The 14,732-nt window shown below is 37.6% G+C and overlaps 1 protein-coding gene across 1 annotated transcript in view; it reads right to left on the bottom strand.

Moving 5' to 3' along the window:
- The window catches only part of KIF16B (kinesin family member 16B), a 3,706,250-nt gene that overhangs the window by 3,648,061 nt on the left and 43,457 nt on the right, over window positions 1-14,732 (bottom strand). The window lies entirely within an intron of this gene.

Below are 14,732 nucleotides of genomic sequence, written 5' to 3'. Positions count from 1 at the left end.
TGCAACATCTGCGATGTTGGCCAACTACGGAAATCCAATATTGTGAAACTGTCAAATTAGCATTTTCTGAATGAAAGGTTTGCTCCTGTTGTCTCAATGAATAGTAGTTCAGGGAAGAGAACGTTCGATGCTTTGACAGACCCAAAAAAAAGGTGCCTAACAGGTATCAAAATTCTGTCATCCAGGAAGTTAGCTGAAGTGCTTGCAGAACGGGGCATGTCATACTCCCTTTGTTTTGTGTTGGGAATCTAGTCTGTGGGGAAGCTTGTGGCAATTACTACTGGCCATATTGAACAGGTGGAGGGAGAGAACCGCTGTTACCTTGGTCAGAAGGAAGTCACCATCAGAATCTTTAGAGTCTCCCTCTGAATCTCTAGAAGAACCCCGAATATCACTGAAAAGGATAGAAAGTAATACATGAACATTCACATCCACGGGAAGAAGGCAACGCTCTTTCAGGCCTGTTTGGAAGGAGACATGGAGCAGAACTCCTTTAGTTGCCTGTTCCAATACTTGAGGAGTTCCCCACAGTTGGATCAATTCTTGGAAGACCCCCTGGATGAAATTTCCATTCATGGAGATCTGACCTGATCTTGCTGTGCTAGTCTTCGATAAGGTTTTGCTCGGACATGATGTATGAAGTGGGCTGCTGTATCCCACTCTATCATAGCAAATGTGCAGAAAGAGTAAGACCTGAAATCCTATTTCTTCATGTACAACACCACTGTAGCATTGTCTGTATATACTACCAGAGATCCTGGGGACCAGGGATGATTTAATTTATTTAAAATATTGATCACTGCCAACATCTCTCTCTCTCTCTAGTATTTATGTGCTTTTGTCTGTCTCCAGGATTCCACAAGAGCTTGCACTTTTACCGTTTTGAAACTGCTCCCATTACTAAGTCTGAAGCATCTGTAGTGACTGCCTGGGGGGGTGGCAGGAAGAATGGAAGACCAGGACTGTAAACTATCTAATCTACCCAATATTCAATCTCCCTCTTTACAAATCACAGAACTTGGATCCAAAAGAGGACAAAGGGTATAGATGTTGAGACCAGACTGATGTGAGGTACCACAGTATTTTCTTCATGTGTAAACTGGCCAAGGGAAGCATGACAATTAAATGAGGCCAAGCACCCCAGAATCTTGAAAAACTCCCTTGCAGATGCAGGACTCTGACTGAAAGAACTGTTGAAATAGGTGTACTTATTCTGGAGGAAGAAAGGCTTTTCCCAGGGCAGAGTACAACAGGTATCCTAGAAAAATCATTCTGTGAGAGGGGATGAGAGAAGACTTCTAAAAATTGACTTGGAACCCCAGATTGAGTAGAAGTTTCTGAACAGCTGACAAGGACTATTGATAACCGGGGAGGGAGGGTGTATGCAAATATAAGACAGACAATCATCCAAGTGTGAAAAGTGAATGCCTTGAAGTCTGCAATGAGCAATGACTGGAGCTATGCATTTTGTGAACACCCTTGACACAGTAAATAATCCAAAGGGTAAAACAGGGAACAAGTAATATTAGCCAGACAAAACAAATCTTAAGACATGCATTCAGTGCTGTGCAATGGTAATGTGGTGACAGTAGTCCTGCAAGTTTAACTTTACCATGAAACTAGAGGGGGAAAATCAGAGGTAGAAGCGACTGAAGAGAACATTATGAACCTCTGAATCCTAAACAGGTTCACATATGAAAGTTCCAACACATGCTTCCAGGATTTTTTTGGCTTGGCAAATGGGAAAATATTTAAATAGAAGCCTTTGCCTAGATGATTGGAGGCACAAGTTCTAGGACTCCCTGGGACAGCATGTAGCGCAGGATGGGAGGAAATGTAGAAGTCTGGTTCCATGGACATAGGAGATTTCCCTGGAAAGCAGGGAGGATTCCCATTGCTAAGTGTACCCCTGACAGATTATCATCAGAAACGAGACTGATGTCAAAAAAGAAACTGAAGTGCAAGGGACACTGAAAGGTTGTCAGACTGGGAGAGAGAGACTGGACATAGAGATAGCCATACTGACATGGCACCGTTTTTGGATTTTAGGAGACTTTCCTTTTGTTGAGCATCCTTTTCATTGTTTTTTTAAGAGCTCATCTTCCACTGCCTTGCCGTTTCTAATACCTATTGGAAAAGAAAGCAGAGGAGGACACAGTAAAATTAGTATTTTTTTCTAAAGGAGGAGGGCTGAAAACACTGTCACTCCTTGAAACAGTTTTCCCTATTTGTCTCACTTCTTATGTACCTTGGCTGAAGCAAAACCTTTTAAAATTCTCTGCTAGATAAAGCATCAGATTTAACATCCCCAGAAAGGTTTTTGGAACATAGTCAAACAAGTCCTCTGAAAACTTCACCGGAAGCAGCAGCTCTGGCAGAAGATGCACTAGCATGACCTATACGCTCTAAAACCTGTTAAGTCACCCGGGAAACAGGTGTCCAAGTAGTTAGTTAATGAGTTCTTTATCTCAGAACAATAGTTAACCATTAACTTCTACAACAGAAAAAATTAACATGTGAGCTTAGCAGTTCAATTTCCTTGAGTTAAAAGTACTGGAAAACGCATTCTCTTCCAACTTGTGCACTGCTTTTCTATCCTTGTCAGGGGCGGACGGCATTAGCAGCAGACATCTGTTTAACATCCACAGATTTGGAAAGAGAAATAACAGTTGTATCTGCTTTACGATTAGAAAACAGGAATTTGTTAGGGTACCTTACATAACCCTTCAGAATTCTTTTAAACAGAAGGAGGACTGTCAAGTAAAGTAGCAGCAAGGAGAAAAACATTCCCTAAAGCAGGCAACACAGGAGGAATAGCTGCCGTTTTTTGGCATTGGAAACTGTAGCCAAATCATATTTTCTGTGACATACAAATTTCATTCTGATGTCAATAAAAAAACTTTTTTCAACGTTAGATGTTCTTCTTTTGGTTTTTTCCTTGTTAGGGGTCGCCACAGCAGAACTCCGATCCGCTAATGATTGGCAGTAGATTTTTTATGGGTGCCGAGGTGCCAGCTTGACACCCAACCTTCAATGAAGGCATGCTCATTCTACGCATGTCTTTCGAATGCCACTCAACCGCGGGGAGGACATGCAGACTCCACACAGAAGGCGCTCCCGCTGAGAATCGAACGGGAGAACCTCTTGCTGTGATGCACCAGATAATGTGTCAGAAAGACATCTCCTCAGAAGGGAAATCTGATGAGATCGATAGAATCTGAGTCTTCAGATTGTTAAGAAATTCCTAACACAACCATCCTCCTGTAATGTCTGCTATTCTGACTGTACACCCATGTTCAAAAAAGAAGGAACCCTTCTCCTTTTGGTCCCTGAAGAATCCAAGACAAAGAAATGGCAGAAAAAATTCCTTTGCAAATCCAAGTAAATCAACCCAGTCAGAAATTACACTTTTCCTCACAAAAAGTCAAGACAAACATTTACAGTAATACTACCTCAGAAATGCCCTTCTGGTTCAACCACAGTAAGTATCCCAACTATCACAATAAGTTATGACGAAAAAATAAAATCAGTTTTTCTCATAATATTAGAGAATTGTGGACAGTTCCCCAACAGGGGACTTATCTGCCCAGCCTTGCAGATCGCTAGCTGACCAACAGTTTCAAACATCCACTGAAGATGCACAGTGATAAAAAGCTCTGAAGATTTAAATTGTGTTAATACAATAGTTACCTCCCCTGCAGCCATAATACTTCAGTGCTTTAGTTCACAAGCAAGTTTATTTAAAGGATAGCAATATGTTTTTTCTTCAGGTTATAAATTAATGTTTATTGAAAGCATGCAGGTGTTTTTCGCATCTTGCAGTGGGGAAGAGATATAAGAAAAGACAGCATCTGCTAAGTGATAACTCTGGCAGCAATGTGCACTTTTGCATAGTTAACTGCAACACAGGTGGTGTTTGTTGATGCAGAAGTTAGTTTGGGACAAATTGCTCCTATATAGAATAGTAAATTTCCTATTTGTTAAGTGAATATAGTTTCCATTTGCTGCGAGTTAAAAGGGGTTGGGAAATTTTGAAAATGTATTTCATTTTTTGTTTCTTGCGTGTTTTTAATGAGGTGAAAAGTCTAGGGAGATGAGAAAAAACAATGACATAGTAGCAGCTTGCCTACATTAGTGTGAACATCAAAAGTAAAAGCTGAAAATGTATATTCAAAAGGACTGTTATGTACAATATGTGGGAATAACAGCTTTTTAACAGAATAGCTGCTTTGTATATGTTAACATGGACTGCAAAAATCTTTACAGGTTTAAAAATAAAAAAAACAAAGAACACTGCATTAGTAAGTATATGGTACAAATGTTTTATAAGGGGAAAGCATCTGGATAGAAATAAGCATGTGAATTTGTCAGAGGAAGGACTTCAGGGGTGGACATTCAGCAAAGTATCACGATTAAAGGAAAAAGGGAGTAATAATAGTGACAGGGACTCCCAACAGTGATACAGGGAAAAGACAAAAATAAATAATTTGTGGTAGCATTGGGTTACTGGTAAAGGAGGATATGTTGGCATGTATTTATATTCCACCAATAACTTCTATTATGAAGTTTAAGAGACGTTTAAAAAAAAAGCAAGCTTTCAGCAGGGAATATGATTTATGGGTCAGGAATGAAAACTAATTTGCAATGGTGAGGACATATCGGGGGAAACTATAAAGGAGGGTGCATTTTTGAAGAAGCACATGGGAATTGTTGCCATGGAAGAAGTAAATTCTATAAGAGAAGTACAGAGAGAATTACATATATTATTCCCCAAGATACAACAATTGAGCTAGACAGGACAGAAATGTTTCAAAGAAGCCCGTTTACTTAATATGCTTTGAGACCTACTCAACTATATCATGCAATAATAGAAATTAACAAACAAAGACACATGGTAATGTTGTAAAAAAGATTCACTGATGCTTTCCTACATACCTTACAAGGAGAGGAATTAATTACAAGAATGGGTAGTGGATGCAATTTGAAAGTTATTGCAACAGACAGACATTACTTCAGAAGGAATAGTTAAATAAGGCTAAAGTAAAAATGGAATTACCAGAGAAGTAACAAAGGATAAAGTTTTGCAGAAGGGGCATCTCACAAGACGATGAGTAACTGCAGAGAGCAAAAGGTAGAATAAGGGAATATTCTGATGACAAGAAAAAATGGTGTGCAAAATAAGCTGAAAAATATGACGCACAAAGCAGTGGCGGAACCAATACATCTGTATTATAAAGAACCTGGACAGTGAAGGAAGAGCAGTTCAGGAAGCTAGACATGTTGGAGATGAAGTGCCCGAGTCAGGTAGTAGGATGCATACTGAGGGCCAGATGAGAAATGCTGACATCAGAATAGAAGCCAAAGTGGCTACAACTGCAGAGAAGATGAAAGAGAACAGAACAGTGGTTTGGGCACACTCACAGGAACAGTAGAGAGACAGGAGGAAAGCAAGAGGAACTGTGGATGACAAACAAAAAGAAAAATGTTTTGCATGAGAGAAGACCTACAGCAGTCAGGCATGACCGTCGAAGATAGGAGAGTGGCACTGAATCAACAGAGGTGGTAACAGTCGACAAGACAGCCCAAGCCCATACAGAAAAATGGAGAAGATGGGGCCGATTATGATGAATTTAGAAAGATTGCAGTTGAATATGAAAATGTGTATAAAGGAGGAGGAGAAGAATGGAGGACTTAATTATGCCAAGCTTAGATGAGCAGGAGGCTCAATAAATTAATAGCCAATACAGGAATCTAGAAGATAAAATGATACTGCATAATCAACACAGAAGTATCCAATAGCAGATGGTACTCCTTTGAAAATCCTGTAAGTTGGGAGGTAAGAAAGCAATAAAGACCTGGAAGGTTTTGTTTAACAATATTAAAAGGGGTGGGAGGGTACCAGCATCTTGGAAAAAATTGCGGTAGCTGCATTACCTACAGGGTAAAGAGCACTCAGACCCAGCTTCATATAAAGGAATGTCCTCTTTTCCCATTATTTGCTTTATATTTAGAGCCACCAGCAATGAAAATAAGGATTCATAAATTCAAGGATACAACTGGTATGGTAATCAAGAAATGTTAGCTTAATTTGCAGACGATATTTTGTACTTGATAAATTCAGAAAAGAACAGTTTGGCGACGTAGAACATTGTACGACAATTTATTTTGCATCTTGAAAAGACCTGAAGCCAAGATAAAACAAAAGTTTGTATCAGTAAATGATGTACCCACACATGAATTGGTTCATCACTGTCCATACTTAATAGCCAAGATAAACATGAAGTATTTAGGTACATGGATTAAAAATAATTCTGTCATGGCAGCAAACATACATGGGAAGAAACTAAACCAAAGCTAATTTAAAAACGGAGAAAATGGAAGAACTTTATTATGGATAAAGATACAAATCAGTGAAAATGTTTTAGTCCTTTTGATCTTGTATACAGGTGAGATATTTTTTTTTATCAACCAGAATATAAGCTGAAAATGATTATTAATAAAAACTCGAAGAATTCTGTTTGAAAGGGGAAAGGACAAGAGTTAAGTGGGATAAGTTGATTCTTCTCACAAAACAAGGCAGTTAAGGGTTAACCAGTTTAAAGAGGTACTTCAGATCAATGCAATTAAGACTGACATACTTAACTCAAAGTGAAAAAAGAAGATGAACATATATTTTCATAAAGTAGCACAGAATATTCTAAAACTATGTCTGCATGGAAAAAGAAGAAAGGAGATTTTACCAATAAGGATGGCAAGTAGGATTAGACAATAGGCCAGCTGGGGCCAAGATTTATTGGAGGAAATTAGCAAAGGAATAAAATTATTGGAAACAAAAACATCAGGAGGGACTGGTACAGTGGGGTGAGGTGAAGCAGAAGTTGGACTGCAGATTGGAGACTGCATTTCCTATCAGGAATTGATAATAGGCTACAAACGAAGAGAAAGTGTTTGGGGACTCCTAAGTAAAAGACCTGCTTTAGTAAAGTTTTTAGTGGAGTCTACAGCAGATGTTGCTGGTAAAAAGAGATACTTAGGTCATATAAAATACTGCATGATAGCTATAAGAATCAGTCAGATGGGGTTGGAAAAGACTGGAAAAGAGAATGGAAACACAATTTACAACAACCAATGGGAATATATTGTATGGCCCTCAGTTATGCACATGTCCAGGTTTAGGATTTCTGCATAGAAGTGTTTGCTCGAGTTTAATACTCCTATTTCAGAAAATTTTGTTAGCTAGCAACTGCTTGAGATGTAGTGAGAAACACAGGTAATTGAGAATTTTTTTGGGAAGGTAACCAATTGGCAGATTTAAAAAAAAAAAACATGGCATTTTGATGAAATGCTTGAGGACAAGAGACTGTATTCTAAGGAGAACAATTCTTTTGACTTGAAATATATGATCAAATTGCCTGCAACTAGTAAGGCCTTGCTAAATTTAATGTCACTGGCTGAAAAAAAAAAATTATCAAAACTTGAAATATACACACAACATAAAGGTAATTCTAGATATTTTAAAGGACGTAAAAGAACTGATGGCGAGATCCTTAGAGAAGGAAATAAAATTTCACATGTACAAATGTAATTTGTGGAAAGAAGACATGCAGAATAGTGTTCAAAAGGAGAAGTGTTTAAGCGAAGGCAGGAATTGCACAACTTAAGCAATGTTGGAGTGAATGAAAATTGCTAAAAAGAAAATATCGATGGATACTGAATGACAATAGAAACTATTAGTTTGTTTTCTTCTCTTTTAATGTAAACTCGTGTTACTGCTTAAAATGCGATGATTAAATGAAAGATGTTTAAAAATGAATGTCTTCCCCAACCTGCAGTGCTATAACATTTCTTTAATGCCATATGAGGAAGAAAGATATCCAGACAGTTCCAACAGTAGTAGGAGCAACAGATCTTATAAAAAAACAATCTACAATCATATTGAGATATGTTACTAGTACTTGTAACTCCATATGAATTGCAGGAGTCATTACTGGGCACATTGCAGGTGTTGCAAAGAGCACTTCTGGCTGACATCAAAGATTGAAACAATACTAATTTTGTGAACTTTAATCATACTTTGACTTGGGAATGGGGTCCATTCCCGTCATGGTATTAGAAATCCAAAAGACTTGTACAACTTAAAAAAGAGAGATGCCATATGATGTAACAAATGCCTTAAATCCATACTAACATTTTACCTCCCTAATTCCCTTTTTGTATACAATCCATGATTTTCACAGAAAAATAATAATCATCAGAAGTTGGATTACTTTTCCCTAATCCCCATAAATTCCTGTCCTACTCTTCTTGCGACCATACTTTTTTAATCATACTTGGAAAAGTTCCAACAATATTTTATCTGTATACAGGGCACCAGATCAATACTCTTTCCATATATAAAACACACACATACACACAAGTTTTTGTTACACTGCTGTCATCTATCTCCTCATTAGAGCACTTACCAAAGACTTACAAAAACTGTAATTTCATACTACCTGCCTGACATATTTATATTATAAAAATAACACAAAATGATACATTTTCAGTATACCACCTATTCTTAATATCTTTAAATCCACATCCAAATTTTATAATTTTTTTCCACTCATTTTTTTCTCTTAATGTTCTATCATTCTATTTCCCTTGTATAAATGTGTTTTTAATTGTTTCTTATACTTCTTTTGATACTCTTGCACTATATTTAACAAATGATCTCTGCAAGTAAGACCTCTACCTACTAAAACTCAGATAACTCATAACCTCTTCATTTACAAGTATTCTATTTAATTTCTCCTTTTCTCCTCTTAAATAATGACAGTTGTCACCAGACATCCCTCATTCTTTGAAATTCATTTCATAAATCTCTTCTCCTACCTTAAACCTATTTATCTCATCATTTTCTAATAAACTATTTTAGCTGTTCAATAATGATCCATACTGTCCCTTCTCCAAATGTATTACTTATACTCATTGTTGTATTCCTCTTCGATAGCCATTCACCAAGCATTTTAACTGTTAAAATACACCCTTATATCTTCAAGATTCTTCCACAACTCAAACTATTTCTGAAAATACAGTTTCCTATTAAAAATTTAATTTATATAGTTTAAGCTTCTTAACAGCCTTCCCTGGTCTTAATCTTTTTTAAATCCCCAAGTCGACCCTTCATATGCAGATGATCAGAAAAATATGCTATTGTGCTACTACAAACCTCAATCACCATATCAAATAAATAAAATCAAATTGACTTGTAACCTTTCATACAGGCAAAAAAGCTGTCATTACAGACTTTCAAATGGCTTAATCTACATATTTCTTGGGAATTATTCCCAAACTTTCCATTTCTGTTTTGCAAATTAATATTAAAATCTCCTATCCAGATTATATTTAGATTTATCATTGTACTAATCATAGGAAATGTTTTTATTTTTCCAGGGGAGTATGTTTATGCTGCTGGGACTACTAGCAGCACACATTTAAGTTGCACAAAATACACTTGTCTTATCACTTAAATACTTCATAAACATCTGCACGAATAAACAAGAACTGCATTGACAGTTTGGTATTAGCCTCTTGGTCTCTACTCTGTTACCCCAGAGCATTCTTCTTCACCAAAGACTTGTATTACTTTACCTTTAAATATCACCTCAAATTCTTCTCTTTGTCCATGACAAACTATCCTTACACACAACACACGTGCATTAGCAACCAAATACAGACTTATACCATTGCCTCACCAGTAATCTTTGGAAGGGTGACTTGGTAATGTTCACGTTTAAAGACATACATTTTAGATTATTCATCATCCAAGTCATATATTAAATTTATCTTTAAATTTCACCTCAGATTCCTCTCTCTATCTATCATGCACTACCCTCACATCTAACACGTCTTATCATCCAAATACAGACTTATACCACTGCACCAATACCTTCCTCAACACTTTTAATGTATCATTTCTTTAAATGAGTACTTTCTCTTATCAGTGGACGTCTTGTGTCCTCTAATTTCTTTTCTTTATTGCCACCACCTTCCATTTGTCTTACTTATTGACATTTGATTACTGGGAAAATCCAACTGAGTAGGTGTCCATTTTCAGGGGAGGCCCAAGGAGAAAAGCTCCGAAGTATTACATGACATTTGAACATTTTAAAAACAATTTTACAATCTTCAAAACTAATACATCTACAGTTTGAATAATTATGCCAACTTAGACATAATGTGACATTTTTTTAAAAAAATAGATGTATCTTATATAACATTGATGTAATATTTAGAGGAATTTTAGTCAGTTTACAGATCTTAAGGCAAGTTAGTTTAATACAAACAAGAATTGCAATATAAAGGGAGAGAAAAAAAACAGGGTTATGGCATATTTAGGGAGAGAGTCAGAGGAGAGAAGCTGACTGGAGTTAGGAAGTTAGTGCAGAAGGGAGAGTAAGGAAGTTTAAGTTATGAATACAAACTTTTTCATATTTAGAGATATAGTTTATCCTAGGGTTGAACAAGAACAGAGCCAGATTTTGGCTAGAAAGTCCTTTAGAATGGTTTTGAAGGAATGGATATTGACCTGGCAAATATAAAAGTGAGAAGTTCCAAGTTTCTCTATCTAAAAAGTTAGGCAACACACAACACATTCAAACTGTTTCTGTAGACTCAAACTATATATATATATATACTATATATATATATATATATATATATATATATATATATATATATATATATATATATATATACATATACATACATATACATATACATATACATATACACACACACACACACACATACATATACATGCATACACACACACCAATCATTTCAAACCTTCACTCACAGATTCCAGTGTTTGGATGTCTTGCTCCATCTGTACTCCTCTAAGTCAATATATCTTCCTCCTTTAATTCAACTTCTTGTTGCCCAAAGCCAAACCAAGAGAGAGTTTGGTTTCAATATTTAATACAAGCTGTTTTAGGATTTTGCTTGATGTGTCACCATTCCCAACACTGCTTGTAAGCTTTGTTTAATGTATTATTGTACAAGGTTCAGAATATCCACAAAAATAACATATCCTAGGCCATTTGCCAAAATGCAATGTACTTTTGCAGCCAAATAAATTCACCATTGTTTAATTGAACCAGCTGATTGTTCAGTTCATGCTTCCTTTGTACAGTTGGTTTTTTAACCTCGTGTGAAGTTTCACACCGTTTCTTTAAAATATTTAGCATTCTCTAACCCCAACACATCAGTCTTGTATTATCAGGAATAATAAGTCTTTTTTGAGGAGTCAAATCCTGAATTACATAATCATATCATGGACTGTTATCATATTTGACTATGAACAAATGCAGCTCCCACTTCATTCGATTTGAACTTAATGCTTACAAGGTTTCTGACTCCAGATGAATTACAGAAAGAAACTGCGACACAATAAAGCCTAACTGTACAATATTAAACATATGCTATAATGATCAAAGAGCATTTTTTTCTTTCTAAGCAGTCTTACCAAAGATCTTTTATAAATGTAAAGAATTAATCTGTACCGTTCTATCCTCTGAAATTCTGGCTTCTGTATAAATTACTGTATAGGTCCTCTGCCATGCTGCATTCCTAGAAACTGCCTCACTTTCGACTGCAACAGCTAGAGACCCATGCTGCACTCTTTCCCTGCAGAAAAGAACATTATCTGTGTGATCAACTTTGCTTCTTGTAAAATGCGGCTCACAGCTCACTTACATGCAAGAAAACAAAGTCTTGGAACCCAGTCTTCTTCTTCTTTCAGCTTTTCCTGGTTAGGGGTCGCCACAGTGGATCACCTGTCCGCTCATGATTGGCAGTGAAGTTTTACAGTGTCCAGTTGCCAGCCCGGCGCCCAACCTTCCACAGAAGGCACACACATGCACGCACTCATGCCTAGGGCCAATTTAGAGTGTCCAATCCACCTACAGCAGGTCTTTGGGATGTGGGAGGAAATCTGAGCACCTGGAGGAAACCCACGCGACCACAGGGAGGACATGCAGACTCTGCACAGAAGGCACCCCAGCCAAGGATTGATCCGGAGAACCTCTTGCTGTGAGGCGGCAATGCTAACCACTGCAGCCGCCCTAAAGTATTGGAACACAGTACAAACGCAAAATCAGAACTATATTATACATTATAGAGCTCCAAATCCTCATTAGTAGCTTGCAGTCTTAAAATTGTAAGCTACATTTATTAAAAACTGCCCCTAATGAAAGCATACAACATCTGTATAACAGGGGTGTTGCAGTCCCATGGCTGCTTGCAGTATTTTGATTTCTAACCAATTTAATACACATACCACAGCACTGTACTAATTAATTTTTACTAAGCCAGAAGATTTCTCCATAGGACTTCAGTGAAATGGCAACAGACCTAAATGGACATTTTCCAATTAACAAAAATCAATCAATCACACAAACCAATAAATAATAAGCTAAACATTAACATACAGCACTGCCAATGTTATAATCACAGCATCTGCGGAACCACTATGCTGACCCTCATAACTAACATGTAATGCTCTGGCACCTTTCTAAAAGGTGACAGTGCAGCTGACAGAATACCTGCTTAAATCTACTGCTTCTAATACAGCAAATCATTACTTCACACAGAGAAGCAACTATGCACCATACCTCTCAACAGTCTAGATATTCTCAGAATGTGCAGATTTTTGCTTCATATTATTGGTCTGTTCTTCATAAAATTTTGGTTTTCTGGCAAATCATTGAAGACTGAAGTCAGAAAATAATAACAGACATTCGAGTTTCAGACTTCATACCCTTCAGAAAATCCATGCAAATGCAAAACATGTTATTCTATAAACTTTTGAGGTTTGCTCTAGCTATATTTAAAAACTGTTCCCAGTTTTGGGTCTTTGACTCGCTGTTATTTATGATTTTGTCCAGATTTCTTTCTGTAAGAGGTTGAGAGGTATGGTATGCACCAATACAGTTTCAAGAATTTCACTCCCACTGGTACAAGTAAAGCAGCTATTTATATACTATTTAATGGGGGGAAAAGTGTTATTAGTTGTGCACTCAAGCAATGTAATGTAACACAGCACACAGAACCTGCAGGAGATGCAACCTAATACTGAATCATTTTATATGCATGCTGTGAACATATACTACACAGACACAGAGAGTGTAACTAACAGACATTTTCTTCTTGTTCGTCTCCTTTCTCCTCAAATATATACTCTCTCAACTCCTTATTCATCTCTTCTTTCTATCCTAGTGTTTCCCACTGCTGCTTATAATTACCAAGTATTGTTTATTTTATTTGACATTTGATTACTGGGAACGTCTGACTGGGTAGAAGCCCATTTGCAGTGGAAGCTCAGAAAGAAAAGCTCCATATTATTACAAAACATTTTAAGAACAACAACTTACAATCCTCAAAAATAAAACAAAAACATCTGCAGTTTAAATCATTATAACATTTAGTTGATATAGTTCATCCTGGTTTTAAACAAGAACAGAACCAGATAGGAAGTCTTTCAGAGCGGTTTTGAAAGATGGGACGGAGGGAGGGTATAGATCTGATGGATGCAGGTAAGGAGTTCCAAAGCCTTAGCAACGTTGTACAAGTACAGACAATACTGAGCAGATTAGGTTTGTAAACAAGACAGGTGTTTCTGGTCACTGGATCACAATCCAACCTCTCAACTGTACAAATTTTCACAGAATGTCCAGATTTTTGCCTCATATTTTTGGAGAGTTTCTCATTAAATTGCGTTTTCTTTTAGGTTCATAGGTGTGAACTAAGCTAATGGCTCTTGAGCCTTAAAAAGCCTAGCCCATAGGATTACCCTGGCATTGTGCCACCTGACCTTAGTTCCCAGTGCCTCTGTCGAGTAAAGCCACTGGGGTGATCCCTGGGGTGAATTTTCTATTTCCCATCAACTCATCAAGATTTCTCTTGAAGAGGGCCAGTGAGGTGCTCTGCTTGACATGAGTAGGGAATGGTATCAAAGGCCTTGGCCAGATCAAGGTAGTCTGTATGAACCACCTTGCCTTCATCCACAGCTCTGGTGACTGACTCAAAGAAGTTGACCAATTTGAGCAGGCATGATCTACCCTTCACAAAACCAAACTGTGTGGGATCCAGAGTTTGGAGATTCCCCTATATCCTGGTTTATTAGGTCCATGATGATGCATTCCATAGTTTTGCATATCCGACTCGTCACGCTAATGGGGCAATAGCTCCCAGGGTCTGTAGTCGCTCTTCCTTTGTGGAGAGGGATGACTGTAGCAGTGTGCCATTCGGTAGGGACAAAGCCTGAGGTGAGGCTGTGACTGAACAGGGCACACAGATGAGGTGCCAGTTCACTCTGTAGTTCATGTAGAACACAGCCAGGGATATTGTCAGGTCCCATAGAAGCTGTATTCTTGGCCTCGGACAGTGCTGTTTTAACCTGTGCAGCAGTAATACTGGGTGCCTGACAATCTACTGGTATTGTGACTGGTCCCATGGGGGGGGGGGGTAAAGCTGGCAGCCAGTACATTGCCAATATCTGTCAGCTGTGTATAGGAGGTACCATTGTGCAGTAGCTCAGAGCAAATCTGGGTATTGCTGTGGAGGTTCTTTACATAACTATAGAAGGCCTTGTGGTTGGCTTTACTATCTGCTGCAATTCTGTTTTCAAAGCTAGCTTTACAGGATTTGATGAGGGATCTCAACTTTTTGTTGAGGCTGATAAGGGAGTT

Source organism: Protopterus annectens, chromosome 1.part2, assembly GCF_019279795.1.
Source record: "Protopterus annectens isolate FY-2018-M chromosome 1.part2, PAN1.0, whole genome shotgun sequence".
NCBI lineage: Eukaryota > Metazoa > Chordata > Ceratodontiformes > Protopteridae > Protopterus > Protopterus annectens.
The sequence above is the reverse complement of the archived record's forward strand: the minus strand, read 5'-3'. Positions and strand labels throughout refer to the sequence as shown.